The sequence below is a fragment of the Vidua chalybeata genome, chromosome 14 (genome assembly GCF_026979565.1).
Source record: "Vidua chalybeata isolate OUT-0048 chromosome 14, bVidCha1 merged haplotype, whole genome shotgun sequence".
Classification (NCBI taxonomy): domain Eukaryota; kingdom Metazoa; phylum Chordata; class Aves; order Passeriformes; family Viduidae; genus Vidua; species Vidua chalybeata.
Genome location: NC_071543.1, coordinates 3,555,962 through 3,570,852, shown reverse-complemented (window position 1 = coordinate 3,570,852; position 14,891 = coordinate 3,555,962). Strand labels below are relative to the sequence as shown.

The window sequence follows — 14,891 nt, the reverse complement described above, 5'->3', positions numbered from 1 at the left end:
CCTTTCTCATTAATTAACCTGTAGGATTTGGTGCCTGTTCTTTGCAGTTCAATAGAGACAATGACTGCCGGAACATATTTGTGCTCTCTGATATGGAATGAAGAACATCTGCCTTCTGCAGCAGTGAAATACCAGCGTGTGGCAAGGCTCTCCAAAGGGCACTGCCAGCCTCTCCTGCCTCAGTGAGGAAATTCCAGGCTGAAATTTCAATGGGGAGGTGCTGGCTGGGGGATGTTGTCCAATGCAGCATCGTAGCTGGGGAGGGAAGACAGTGGGTGAAAAGCAAAAGGAGGGAAATCCCCTCATGAAAACAGCAGCAGGGTGGAGGAAAAAGCATTTTGGCAAAAGTTCCCACATCCAGAGTGGTTTAAAGCAAAACTCTTCCAGTGGGATTAAGGAAAGGAGGCCTTGAAGAGCTAAAGGAGATTTCAGTGGTGATGTGGTAACACAATAGCAGGAAGAAAAGAGGAGAGGCAGGTGAAATCCTGCAGTGCTGCTCTCAAAGGCTGCAGGAAAAGGAACCTTCATGTTTGGGATCCTAGGGCTGTGTTCTGGATGTCTCAAACCAGGGTTCTGCTCCCAAAAGCTGCCCTGCAATACTGTAACTAATGGTGGCAGAGCAGGGTGGCTTCTGGGAGGACTGGATTGGAGATTGGATTGCAGTGGGAATGTTGGTAAAGTCTCCTGTGTGTCATTTCCATGACTCCAGATGTGTTGGATGAGGCACAAGGATGGAGGTTATTTTTGCTGTTTCACTGTGGTGTGATGCTGAGTGTCCTCCTGCTCATACCCAGTTGCTTGGCTTTTGAGCAGCTCTCCAGCTGCAGAGAATTAGGAGAAAATAAGTTCCACGTGGAAAAGTGGTATTAATCTGATAATTCAGGCAGTCACTGCTACTGCAGAGGTATTCACTGCCCCTTCCTCCCCTGCCTTCACTTCTCTGCTCCCCTGGGAGGTTCTTGCCCATTATTGGTGTCATTGGCAGTCACAAGGAGACTCCAGACTGGGCTGGGCTGTCAGGGGGTGGAGCACCCCAGCTGATTTTGGTCCTTATTCTGGAGAGAGAAAGACATTTTTGGAGGCTGTGACAGGTCAAATATGATCAAACCACAGCTCTGCTGAGCCTGACTGAGACATTGTGTTATTGATGAGCAATCCTGCAGTTCTTCCTGGGGATTTCTCTGGAGTGATCCCCCAGACAAACCACCTGAGCAAAGCTTGTCCCTGCTTCCCCAGTGGGACGTGCTCACGCACGTGGTAGAAATCCTATTTTCTTGGAGGCTAAATGCCTGCAGTGCAAGCTCTGTGCCCAAGCACCACACCCTGAAAGCTCCCTCTGTTTCCCTGTGAGCACTGTTGGTTTTCCTACCAGAGCAGTGCCCGTGGCACAATCCCACAGTGCTCTGTGACTCACACCCAGCTCAGGGGTGTGCCTGGCAATGTTCCATGTCTGGGGTGTGCTGGCTGGGCACAGAGCCCACTGTGCCCTCAGGTGTGCTGGGCTGCAGCATCCCCTGGCACACCTGGCACGGGAGTCAGCACGTGGTGCCCTTGCGTGGAAGATGCTTTTTTCCAGTGGGGGGGAAGTGGGGAATCAGCGAGTCACTGAATATCCTGAGCTGGAAGGAGCCCACAGGGATCATCCCAGCCCAGCTCCTGGCCCTGCACAGGACCCAGAAGAAGCTCACAGGTGGCTTTTCCCTGCTCCCCCTGCTCTGGCAGGGACTCTGGGCTTGGTCCCCTGCCTGCTGGCTGCCTGCAGAGCACTTTGCATTGACAATGAGGCAGCAGAGGTGCATTTTCTTGGCAGGGAAATGCGGCTGGGTTCTCTCTGAGGTTCCCTGTGCCAGAGAGAACAGCTGCCCCAGTGCTCTGGGCAGGATGGGATTTGTGTGCAGCCTGCTGCCCATTCAGAGATTTGGCTGATCTTGGGGCACTCTTGCCTTTCAGCACCTTCGCAGGGAGCAAGAACTAACCTGGCAATTCGTGGTTTGCTTCTCAAATCAGTTTAGTGTAAACAAGGCATAGGGAGTGAAACAGTGGAATATGAGCCTTATTGACAGGCCTGGTCAACAGCTGGCAGGAGGAGAGAAACTGGGATCATTCTGCTTGTGTGTAACAGTCCTCCTCCAGATCCACATTCCCAGTTCGAGCAACAGGGTGGGATGTGCCAGACAAATCCCCTTCCCTTTGCACTGCCAGGGTGTAACTTTGACCAAAGTGAGTGCAGTTACTGGGATGATGCAGTGCATGGTTTAAAGCTGATTTTGTGATTGAGAGGGTCATTGTTGTGTGTGGTGACAACAGGGCAGATCTCATTTAGTATTTCCTGGTAGAAAGAATATTTACCCTTCAGTTAGAGATCATTGCTCTGTCTTCAGTCCAAGTTTCTGAGGGAAGCAATGTCCACTCAGGATGTCTGTCTGTCAGTTCTGCTGTCCCAGCTCTCCCAGCCCCTGCAGCTTTTGAATCAGTTGGTGAGGCTGTGCTGGCTCTGTCTGACATCCCGAGCAGGTGAGGTACCTGTGAGATCTGAGTTCCAGGGCTGCACAAAGCCGCGGCCATCACCTGCTGTAGGAGATGGGGCTCTCCCTAGAGAGCACCCTGACTGACAACACGTTCCAGAGTGGCTGTCAGAGGTGGGATTTTCCAACCAGAGCCCTCCTGTGGATGGAAATAACTTACCTGGTGTGACAACCTGGTGTTTCTGTCACTCAAAACTTAGGCAGAATTCCAAAGTTTGGACAGCTATAAGCATTTGCCTCCTGACTCCTTCTTTTGTCAGCCATCTCTGGGAATAATGATGGCTGTCAGTGCCTGTGCAAAAGGTGATGGGATGTGGCTTGATGGAACTGGAGCAGGCTGTGTGGGGCCCCAGTAGTGCAGAGATGCTGGGCAGCATCCCTTCAGTCCTGCCTGCACTTCTGGTCTGTCCCATTTGAATAATAAGTGAAGACACCTAAGCTCTGATCCTGCTGAGTGGCACAGGACCAGCAGAAAGTGGCAGTCACGAGGAGCTGCGTGTTGTTCCCTGACTCAAAATCTCCAGCTGCAGGAAAAATGTTGACTCTTCCAGAGGCCAGGAGCGGGAGATCTAAATGCCCTTCTGCCCTTGAGGCGTGGAGAAAAAACCCATGCAAACACAACCCTAAATCCTCTGCAGCTGTAACTGAGGAGATTGGAGCTCCTCCACAGATTTTACAGCATATCCTGTGCGTGGATCCAGCATGTCCAGTATCCCCAGTGTCCTGCCTGTGCCCAGAGCACGCTGCCAGCCATTCCCCACGTTGTCTCCACGTTTCCTACCTGCCCTCTCCTGTCCCTGAAGCCAGCTGCAGACTCAGCTGACAAAGAGGGGATTTTGGGAATATTGGTGGGGCATTTTCCTGTACTCAGGGGTGTGTCAGTCCTTCTCCGGGCTGCCCCTTCCTGTGGGCACCGAGCCCCGGGATGGCGGCAGGGGCTGCGCCACCGGCGCCGTGAGCAGCCTTAGCCAAGTCCTGCCAGCCCCGTGTGCTGTCCCCACCATGGGGAGGACCATGTCGATGTGCGTGTCCCAGCTGGAGCATCCGCGAGGATTCAGCCCCGTTCCCAGTTGGCTCTACACATCCCATATGCTGCCGCCGCCTCTTCTAACCAGCGCCAGACACAGCGAGCTCCTCTCCCTCGACGTGGTGGGTGGCCGGATCGATGAGCAACGCTTAACGAGTGTGTTTGCTTTCTTAACTCTGCAGCTGTGGCCAGAAAGTGGGGAAAATCCGGGGCAGCAGGCAGGGGATGAACAGCCAGAGTGGGGAGCAGGGCGCCGCTGCTGGGGGAGGATCACCCCGGGCAGGTGCAGCGCTTGGGCTGGGCCGGGAGCTTTGCTTTCAGTGGGAAGGGGACTCATCCTTCATGTGGAGAGCAGAACGAGAACCTGCTGCCCTTTGAACGTCAGCAAAATCCCCAGCCCTTGCTGAGCGTGGAGCATGTGCTGGATCTGCAGAGCCGGCGTCCTGAAGCGCTGGGGGCGAGGGTGACCGGCCAACGGCAGGAGGGCACGGGGTGCCCGGGGCCCCTGCGGGGACCCTCCCCAAGTTCACATCGGTCCCCCCTTCCCTCCCCTCGCTTCCACTCCCCTCCCCTCCTGCAGAGTTTCAAAGCACGGCAGGAAAAAAAAAAAAAAAAAGAAGGAGGACATCCCCCTCCCCTCAAATCCCTCGGTCCGTGACTGAAATAAATAAGCACAATCCCAGGTAGTGAGGAGGCTGCTAATAACGTGCTCCTGACAGGCACGGGATTGCCGGGCTGAGGGATGGCTGACTGAAAGCTCCAGGCTAGGGTGGGGGTGGGGGGGCTTCTTTTTTTTTTCTGCCAGCTCTCGCCAGGCAGTAGGGATTTTTTTTTTTTTTTTCTTTCCCTCTCTGATAATAAGGACATCATCAGAAGCAAGATGCAGTGGCTAAGGGATGGAACAGGAATGGTGAGTTCAGGTAGCTATGTCTTTCTCTTTTCCTCTTATTGCAGTACTTTGACAGGGAAATGAACCTCCGTCCTATCTCCTGACTCCTCCTTTACTCCCTGTCCTTGAAACCATTGATCACTCTGTAGCCATTTTATAGACTCTGCATTCTCCAACTGCTGAGCAAAAGAAGAAATTAAAAGAGAGGAAGGAGGGTGGGCATGCCTCGGGGCGTGGGAGGGGGTTCCGTAGGGCGAGCCGGTGGGTTCGGAGGTGGGGAAGCAGAGGATTTGCCCGGTTCCCCGGCGTGTGGGGTGTGCGGTGGGAGAGCGCTGGAGGAGAGGAGTGCCGGCACAGGGCTGGGTGCTGCCCGGGGCAGCCGGGACTGTCAGCCGTGCCCCTCCGCCGGATGATGAGTTGCGGTGCGGGGGGAGCCCGAAGTGCCGAGCCCTGGGCGCGCCCGCAGCAGCCTGGCAGACACTCCTCCGGCTCGGCAGAGCCGCCAGCCCCGCCAAGGCAGCTCCTGCCGCCCTGCGAGCCGAGACGAGCCGAGCCGCCTCGGAGGGCTGCGGCTGCCGGGGGGAAGCGAGAAGTTCCCCCAGCCCAGCAGGGCCCCTCCGTTTCATTCAGGAACTTCCCCGGGAAGCGATGCGGTCGTTGTGAGATCCTCCTCCCGCCCCAGCTCGCCTTTGCACTGGCATTTCCCGCACGGCTCCGTGCGGGGCCGGCCTTTGCAGGTGCTCTTGGATTTGCCCTTCCCTGCGTTCTCCGTGCTGCGGGAGGCTCGGGCATCCCTGCGGGCCTGTCCCGGCTCCGGAACTGCTCGGGCTCAGGCCGAGCTGGCGTCACCCGGCTCAGCCCCCGCGTTCCGGCTCCGGGGGCACCGGCAGATGCCGCTGGCAGCGGGGAGCCTTTGGGAGGGATCGCCGCCCGTCCTCCCGCTGCCCTCCATCCCTTCTCCGCTCCTCACACAAACGGGCCGGGGGGGTTTGTGCTCCCGAAAGGCTTCGGCGGTGCCGGCAGTGTCGTGTGGGGTGTAGGCAGCAGCCTGCAGCGGAACACGCGTTTGTTTAGGGTCCTGTTTAAGGCTTGTCAGCCACACAGCAGCACCTCGGGGGGTTTGAGCCGCCGTCCACCCTCGGAGCATCCGGAGGGATGGGATTCCTTCCTCTATCCTCCTTGTCCCGCACTTTGCCCCTCTCCGCCCCCCTTGTCAGGGATAAAAAGTGGTGCCGGAGGATGCTCTTGCCTCCCTTTCCCTCTTCTGCCAGGTGGCTGCTGAGCCCCGCTGGGGAGGGGCTGGGCATGCTGCAGGACAAAGTGCTTTTCTAATTGACACAGCACAGGACCTGACACTTTCTTGTCCTCTCATCTTCACAGATTCCTTCGTTACTGCCGGCTGTGTTACTCTGTTCTCATTAGTCTAATCTTTGCTTTCTTTTTGAGAGAAATTACAGTGGTTACTGTAGGCTGTAATAGAAGATATTTTTGGGGGAAAGTAAAACTCCGTTAGTCGATTTTGAAGCAGGAATTTCCCAATATTGCTCCTTCTAACAAGGGAAGAATAAAAGAGAGAGCTGTGGTTTCTGTATTTCATACAGCCATTCAACAGCCTCAGCAGTGTTTGGAGATACTCCACATATCTCCAGATATCTGAAAATAAAAAATTATTTCAAAGCAGCAACGTGAAACTGAACCAAATAGGATAAATCCAGCAGATATGTTTGCAGTCCCTGGCAGTGAGGAGTCTGTTTCCCTGGGGATGGGTGGCCTGAGGGTTCAGGGGCTCCTGCCCTTGGAGCACCTAAAGCTGAGGTCCTGCCAACACTTGGTCCCTACAAGTTCTGCTCCTTTAGCAAGACAAGATGTGTTGGTCCAGATGTCCTGCCCAAGTGCCAGTGTGGATAGCAGTATTCCCTCCAGTGCAGGTTTTCTTTGCTGTCCCCACTGGTAAGTTATTTGAAATTTTAGTACTTCAGATGTTGATCATTTGGTGGACTGTGCTAAACAAGTGAGTTATTCCACACCAGGAGTAGCTGCATTTCAGTAATTCAGTGGGAATATTATCACCTCAGTCTGCTGGCTAAAATGTACTGTGGAATTACCAACCAGCTCTGCTCCTTAGTCAAGGTTGGCTGCTCTGTTCACGCAGCCTCCCATGCCATGCACAACCTCAGCCTTTCATTCTGAGCGTCACTGGACCCATTTCCATGGGCACTGCATCTCTGGTATGGTTTTTCAGGTGTCTTTTTTACTCCAGTATTATTTTCTCTGTGCTGCTAAAGACCAGCAATACACATTTATTCTGGCAGCATCCCTTTCTTCTGCTGAGGCACATTGGTCAAAAACTTACAGAGTTGCTGTTCAGTTTTCCATTTCTCTCCCACTTTGGGGCTGCTTTAACCTTTTACATCCTCCTGCTAGTGCTGCTATGCCAAATGGCAAGGAGCTGATGCTGTGGTAAATAAAAATGTTTGATAAATCCATGCTCCATGCTGATGATTGTCCTTGTGTCAGTCCCAGGAGGGGCTGGGAGGTGGCCTGGCTCCATTTCCATGGAGTTCCCACCTGCTGGATAAGAGACATGCCAATAACTCCTCTGTCTCCTGACATACATCAGGAGTGTCTGGAAAACCCTGGGAGGGTGCCATAGGCATAGGAAGCAGGATTTCGTGGAGCTCTGAGCAGGCTGTGCTTGCTGGGAAGCCACACACCCCATGTGGTCACCATGTCCATCTGTCCCTCCTGCTCAAGGTTTGTGTTTGAGCTCTGCAGCCTTTGCAAACCACAAGGTTTTTTAACTGCTGAGAACCTGATTTCCTTGTATCTCATCAAAGGATTTTTCTTTTTTTAAACAGTTCTTGAAAAATCTCTGAAATGCTTCAAGCTGACATCTTAATGTATTTATGACATTAGCTGCTTCTGCTCTGGAATGGTTGCTCTGAATCTCTTTGAGCCTGGCTGTTATTTTGAACATGACTAATTCCCTGAGTGACTAAGCTCTTAGATAATAGGAAAAATTCATCAAGTTATCTCGGGCTCCAATAGTTTCTATTGTTATGAAAAGACAACTTAAGAAAAAAAAAAAAAAAAAGGATGTTTATTATGTAATATGGGCAGGGAGAGGAAAGGTGAGTGTTAGTAGGGACTGGCCAAAGTGCCACGTCTGGGAAACGCAGGAGTGCAGCTTCAGGCTGTGACATCTCCAGCTTAGTCTGGATGAGAAGTAAAGAATTCCTTGACTGGAGCTCTGGTGACTCCCACTGAAGCCAAGGAGTTGTGCTCTTGTACAGAAGTGTGTTCAGAGGGCATCCCAGCTCCTTCCTCCCCATTCTGCCACACTGCAGAATTCCTGGGATGTGACCCAGGATAACGCTGGGCACATGGTGAATCGCACCACACCTTCTCTGCCTGGTTGTTTCAGGCAGCACCTGAAGCAATCAGCACTCCTGCAGGGCTGTGTTCCAGGCAGCACAGCAAACCTCAGCTCCATCCCACTGGATTTTCCACTTGGAGCTGCTGATCACCAACACAGAACTGCCAATGTGCTGCTTGGAGCAGCCAGCACAGCACCAGGTGCCTTCCTCTGCCTGTGTGTGCAGCTGTGTCCCACACAGGGGGGGTTGTCCCTGTCATCCCTCACAGCCAGGGTCCCTTTGGCACGGCTGGGATCCCTCTGGCATGGCCAGTGTCCCCTTGGCTGTCCCGCATTGTCACAAGCTGCATGAGGGCAGTGCTGGCTGTTCCTGGAAGGCAGCACCCTGTGCCCACTCTCACTGCAAGGAATCCCACTGAGCTGGGAGAGGGAATGGAGCCTACCTGCCTCGCTTGGAGAAAGGAAAAAAAAGTAGAGAAAGGCTCTAAACTTCTTTTTTAATGCTGATATTGCTGATAAAAATGAGTGCGCTATGTTCTATTCATACACCTACTGCTATCCATCTGGAGTTCCTACTTCATTGGGTTGGCTTGCACTGTTTTCTTCATTAAAAGAGTGCCAGATTCAATAGGCTGTTCCCTCTCCTTTTTTTTGGGAGGCAGAGAGAGGGGGAGAAAACGATTTCTATGAAACACATCCAATTCTCTGTGTTAATTTGTGTGAAGAACATGAGACCCATGGGTCAGCTTCTTAATGAGATGGTTTTTCCTTTTCTCGGTGTCTTGACAAGGAGAAGCCCAGAGAAGCCAGAGCCAAGTGTTGCAGGAGGGGGGTGAGGAGGCTGCAGGGAGCTCTGGCTGATCGCTTTTTGTCCTCATTCCCTTGCAGGTGCTGAAATGCACCCTTTGATTTTCATGCCAAAGAGTTTCCCTGTGCCTGTGCAGCTGAATTTCTCTGGGTGACACTGACCCTGAATTCAGAATTCAGAATTCAGTTTCTAGCACATAATAATTTTTTTTCACACACCACTTTGCCCAGACATGTTCTGATGTGAAGATTCTGCAATTTACTGTCAGATTGCCTGGAGGGAGCACTTGCCTTCCCCGAAGGAATAGACGTGGCTTCTATTTTTTTTTTTTTTTTTGCAGTTTGGGCTTTGTTTCCTTTACCTTTTTCCAGGCTCAACAGTGAGCCCAAAAGCTGAGTAATGAAATTAAGGAGTAAAGGTTTTTTCAGACAAGGAGAACTTACATAAGACTGAAGCGTGCATCTGAATTGGATGGGTCCTTTTAAACAGAACTTGCTTGGCCCCTGAAGTCTTTCTCTGTGACCAGGGTAATTGGTGTTACCACATCTGATTTCTGCAGGATTTGAGGGGAGTTTATTTTCTTTTTCGCCATTGGGAGTCGGAAGATGCTTCTGGAGTGCAGGCTGGAGTGTGCAGTAGATGCAAAGAGAGTGGAAAGCACTCGCACAACACCATTGCCAGGGGCAGGAGATTTTAGTCTGTCTTAATGCTTTAAGTTCAAGTAAACTTAAAAACAGGAGATCAGTTGTTCTCACTGCAATCCAGAGGAGCACAATGGACTCAGCCCCTCCAGACAGGCTCTCTGTGCCATTTCAGCATGGTCTGTGTAGTGTCCCAGGAGCTGTGACACTGATTCTGTGGGGACATTGCTGCTGTGGCTCAGCTGCTGCCCATCTTTTGCTGGAATTCTTGTGGGTTTTTTTCTTGGAATGGTTGGAGCAGTGACCCAGAGATGCTCAGGTCCTTCCCTGTGCCCTCTGAGCTTTGTGCAGCTCTTGGCCGGGTGGTCATGCAGGTGCAGCTGAATTCAACCTCCAGCAGTGCCCTCTGAGCTCTAAACGTTGCAAAGTGGGCTTAGGAACTTAATTTCTTCTCTTTCCAGCACTCCTGGCCTTGCCACAAGGCATCTTGCTTCATGTGGTCCTTCCCTGTGCTCTCCCACATCCACCTTCTCTCCCACTCCACTACTTTGCTGGCTCTCAACTTATGCAGTCCTTTAGAAAGAGGAAATTACTGGAAAAAAGTCCCAAGTTCATGTGGACAGTGAGGAAGCTTTCCATTTAGGGATGGAATGGACAGGCAAGGAACTGTGGGTGACTGGAAAGCTGATTTTTCACAGCCAAAATCAGGCCCAAGTCCAAGTCTCTATACATATTCCTCCATTTTGCAGTTTGGGTAAGAAATTTTAGGTATTTGGGGATTTTTAAAGCTTCCCATGAAGCCATTCCATAAACATAAAAGATTATGGAGATTCTTGAGGAAGAAATCTGCCCTTTGCAGCAGCTCTGCAGCTCGCAGGCTGGTGCCTCCCATCTGGCCCAGGATGGAAAAGAGGGCTCTGTCAGGCATTCAGTGAAGAGAAAGGAAAAAGAGGCAACTCCCAGCTTATGGAAATCCTCCTTTTTGGAAACATAATCATAATCTCGCTGGCCTTTAATCTCTGAAACCCCAAGCTTAATTCCTGCCTAGATTTAGGAAAAAAAAAAAAATTAATGGTTTTCTTATAATCTCTGCTGGAGTCTGTGAGTCACTCCCACAGTGTCCAACGTCACAGCAGCGTTTGTGAGCACCCGACACGGGACACTGGGAATGGAGGAGCAGGTGCTCACACATCCCTGCCTACCATGGCTGCCTGTTCTTCCTGGGGGCAGGATTAATTCAACTGAGAAGTTTAAACTTCCCTCAATGTGCCACAAAGCTCTGGGGTGGGGCTTGTGCTCCAGGCAGGAGTACAAAGGAGCTGAAGCAGTTTGGGGCTGACAGTCACCAGCAGTGTTTTCCCCTTGGCCATGGATTTCATCCATCCCGAGCAATTTTATTCCTGCTCAGATTCACAAGCCACACTGTTTTGTGTGAAATTTCCCCCAGTTCACTGAGACTTCTCTCCTTTGGCCAAAGGGCAGCAGATTTGGGCTCCTCCTGTGCCATCCCAGAGCCCTGCCACACCACTTCCTACAGCGGCATGGCTGGAATTCTCTGGTTGATTAAGGCTGAGAGTTTAGTGGCTCATTTTCCCAGGTAATAGAAGGTGGAGCTGGTGTGTTGGGACAGGACTCTGCACCTCACAGTCAATTGGAATTGTCTGTGATGAACTAGAGCCCTGACCACTCTAAAGGAAACCCAGCAGGGTACAAATCCTTGCCACAGGAGCATCTAACTCTCCAGACAGCCTCTCAGGAGTCTATCTGATTTATTTTGTATGTGTGGTTTGACATTTCTTCATGTTAGTCTTAACAGTAGGAAACACAACATAATGAAAACATGATCTTCCTTTGTAATTATGACACAGTCTTTAGTCTGAGTTTCCTCTTCCAAGGTTAGGCATCTAAAATAAGTCACTCCACTCTGCCTGTCCCAGAGTGGAGGTTGTTAACTCTGCACAGGGATCGACAGCAGGAAAGGGAATTGGAGCTGACACCGTGCACAGCCCCACGCCCCTGGACTGTCCTGGCACCTCCTGTGGTGACCTGGGACCTAACCTTGCACGGGGAATCCAGGAGCTGTAAACGTTCCAGCCCCAAATCCTGGCTGCCGAGTGCGAGCTGTGTTTGCTGAGCTGCAGGAGTGGGATGTGCTAATTACTGGAGACGTCCATTGGAGGGAGACGTGGTCACAAGGCTGAGCTGGTGCGTTCTGCACGGGAGGATTTGGCATCATCCGTTTCCTTGGCTTGCTCCAAAATTCCTGTTTTGTAATTAATGTCAGTGTAGGGCTCCTCTGGTTGTTATCCGGGTGTCCAGAATTCCCTGTCCGATACACGTGTCCATCAGATGGGCGCAGATTCGAAGCGGGATGGGTGTGATGGGGGCGGGAGCCCCGGCTCCTTCCCGGGCTGCTGTCCCTCCGCAGAGGTGCTGAAAATCCAACCTCCTTTCTGGTCCAGCCCTTGCTGGTCCTGCATCACAAACTGTGCTCCCCAAGGCTCCTGCGTGTTCTGTGCACTGAGGGACGTGGTGTTTTATGTAACTGGTACAAATCTTCCCGTTCCTCGTTTCGCTCTGTACAGAACCTGAGACCAAACTTGTCAGGAAGAATTCCATGAAGTTCAAATTTACCGTGGTTTTATATAAATCCCTGCTGTGTAGGTGTGCTTTATCAAGAAGGCTTCTAAGAGAAGGTACCATCCATTTTCGTAGTAAAATTAACATTTAGTGCACGCAGAAGGCATGGGAAATTATATAAAGCAGCAAGTACTTTTGGGAATACTGTGAATATAATTTAAATAGACACTTCTCTGCAGTAAATCTGTTTGTGCTGCTGTTACACACACAGAGCCTCCTCTGGAGCCCCAATGCTGTCCCTGGGTGAGGTGAGGCACCCGGGCCTTTCCTGCCTGATCTTTTTTAGGGGGTGTTTCACCTGGGCAAGGGGATGCTGTGGCTGAGCCTCCCGGGGTGCAGCATCCCCCGGATGCAGCATCCCCCAGGTTCCCCAGGGCAGGCAGCACAGCCGTGGGGTCCCCACAGCCCCCCGTGGTTCCCGTGGTGGGGGTTTTGGGGCCAGCAGATCAGGAGGGGCTGGCTCTGTGTCTCTGTGTCTCTCTTTGTAATCCGTGCCCTCCCCCGCGCTCTGAGTGGCTCAGCTCTTGCAGAATGCCAGCCCCAGCCCTGCCAGGCTCGGTGCTGGCAGTGGAACCCTCCCGTTGGGCTCCGGAAGTGGTTAGTGAGCATGTGTGAGGTGTGCACCTTTGTTCTGGAGGTTTCCCGGCCTCTGCTGCTCCCCCTGCCCTGCTCTGGCTCCCCTGGCTCCGTGCAAAGCCTCAGGGCTTCTGCCGCGAAACCTCGCTGGCACTTGCAGGAGACAGAGCCAGGGATGGGCTGTGCTGCTGAGGGTCCCCAGGCCCTGGGGAGGGGGGGGGGGGGGGGGGGGGTGTGGACCAGCAGAACATCTCCACCGGGCTTCTTCTAACATTTCCTCTGTGCTTCACACCCAGGCTCCCTCTGTGCTCACTGCAGTTTAGAGGAAAAGATAAACTGGACATAAAATCCCTCTAGATTCAGGCTGCTTGTATGTTTTGGGGAAGTCATTGCTGCTTCTGAGACTGAAACTGGAATTTCCTGGCTGTTTTTGTAAGTTCAGGTTTATGTTTTGGAAAATTGCCTGTGTTGTTTTGGGAAAGGATGGTAGCAATAATAATAAATATTCCACGTCTATTACATGTTCGAACTAAACGATCTCCAAGGTCCCTTCCAACCTGAATCATTCTATGTTTGCTATTGTGATTAGTCTAAAATTATATCAGACAGACTGACTATCCTAAAAATGGATCCTTGATAGAAAATGCAGGTTTGGAAGCTGGGGATGAGGCAGATCCATCACCTGGATCCAGCCTGGCATGTGTGCTAACAGGGCAGCCTGGGGCAGATTTAAAGCAGCTTCCTGTGATTTTTTTACAGGTGAAAAAGGGCTTTTCACTGTCCTCCTGAATGAGAAGCTCCCTGCCTGGATGGAGCAGGGGTCTCAGATGTTGGACAGAGGCTCTGGCTGGCACTTACCACCCAAAATAAACCACCCAAGGAACCCAAACTGTTCTTGTTTCTAATGCTGCTCAACACAACCCACCCTCTGCATCTGCAAAGCATCACAGCCTGCACGTGCTCCAGAGCTGGTCAAAAATGAGCAGGATGGTGCTGCCTGAGTGTTGGTCTGGCACAAACCAGGAGGCCACCGAGGGAAACCCTGTGAAGACCCAGTCCTGACAGGGTCTCTCCTTTGATGGTGTTTGGGGTGGATACAGGACCCTCCTGTTTTTGAGGAAGCCCTCTGTCACAGAGAGAAAATGAAACCAAGCCTTGCATGAAACAGCTGGGTTTGGTGTTGGTGTGAGTGGTGAGCTGGGGCAGGAGCATCACCCCCTGCCCCTTCCCCAAACGCTGGTGCCCTGGAAGGACACTGCAGGACAGGCTGCCCTTGGTGGTGGGGCTGAGGTTAAAACATGAAGCTGGCCACGTTTAGACATGAAAGTGCTCCCCAGCTCCCACCGTTTACTGCAGGAGAACAAACGAGGTGCTGTGTGGTGCCTGTTGGCCTCATGTCTGTATGGGAACGTTCGGAGGCGCAGCTTTCCTGGAAGGTGCCGTGCTCAGCCCCCGGATGCACATTTTAGTGCATTATGCATATGCATTGGCAACATTTCTATATTTGTCTTTGTCTGGAAAATCATTTGCTTTTTCCAGCTGAGCGTATCTGGTCTGTGTGCGTTGTGATGCCTCTCTGAGGTACCTGCTGGTTCTGGGAGCTAAGATTGGGGTTTGGGATAGCACCTGGCACCTGGGCCATAAACCCTGAGTGTGTGTGTGTGTGATTTTAATGTAGGAATGAACATTTCTGGCTGCTGCAGAAGGAATAAAGGTTCTCCATCTGTCCTCCCCCCCTTTTATAGATTTCTGTCTGTAGAGTCAGAATTCAGTTTAACTCTTAGTGCAGTGCTGAGGGGAGAGGTTATAGGATTCGTGATGGGAGAACAATTGCACAGAGCTAAAACGTGATTCCCCCTGCCCATCTCCCACATTTCAGGCCCACAGCGAATTCCCAGGTTACCATGAGTCGCCTTTTTGTTATTTTGGCCGCTTTGCTCCTTCTCCCCTCCCAGCTCTGAGCGGGCTCCCAGCAGCAGCGGCTCTCGGGGCTATGTTTTCCAGGGAAGCTGGGCGCTTCCAGGGCAGCCGCATCCCGGGGCGGTGCGGAGCGGGATGTGCGCGGCTCGGAGCGCTGGGAGCCGCCTCGGGAGCCGCCTGGCCGGAGCATCCGCGCCGCTTCGGGAGCGCGGGACAGAGCCGCGGCTGCGTGGCGCTCGCTGTCACGGCGGGCGGAAGCCTCGCGTATTTATGGAGCCAGCGCTTCCTTCTGCGTTTGAGTGACAGCCAGGATGCCGTCGCTGCCTGGTCACTGGAGCTGATTAGTATGCGCCAGGGTCCGCCTCGCTCCGAGGGATGCAGCCGCAGCAGCTTGCAGAGCTGTCACACTCACACGGGCTCCGTATCTGCACTGGCTTGACGAATTAAAAAGCGAGCCAGCCAGCGAGAGAGAGACCCGGAGAGAGAGGG

At 52.5% G+C, this 14,891-nt stretch overlaps 1 protein-coding gene across 5 annotated transcripts in view; it reads left to right on the top strand.

The window, feature by feature from the left end:
* Positions 1–14,891, top strand: part of ARHGEF9 (Cdc42 guanine nucleotide exchange factor 9) — a 189,710-nt gene that overhangs the window by 70,636 nt on the left and 104,183 nt on the right. The gene's annotated exons all lie outside the window — the stretch shown is intronic.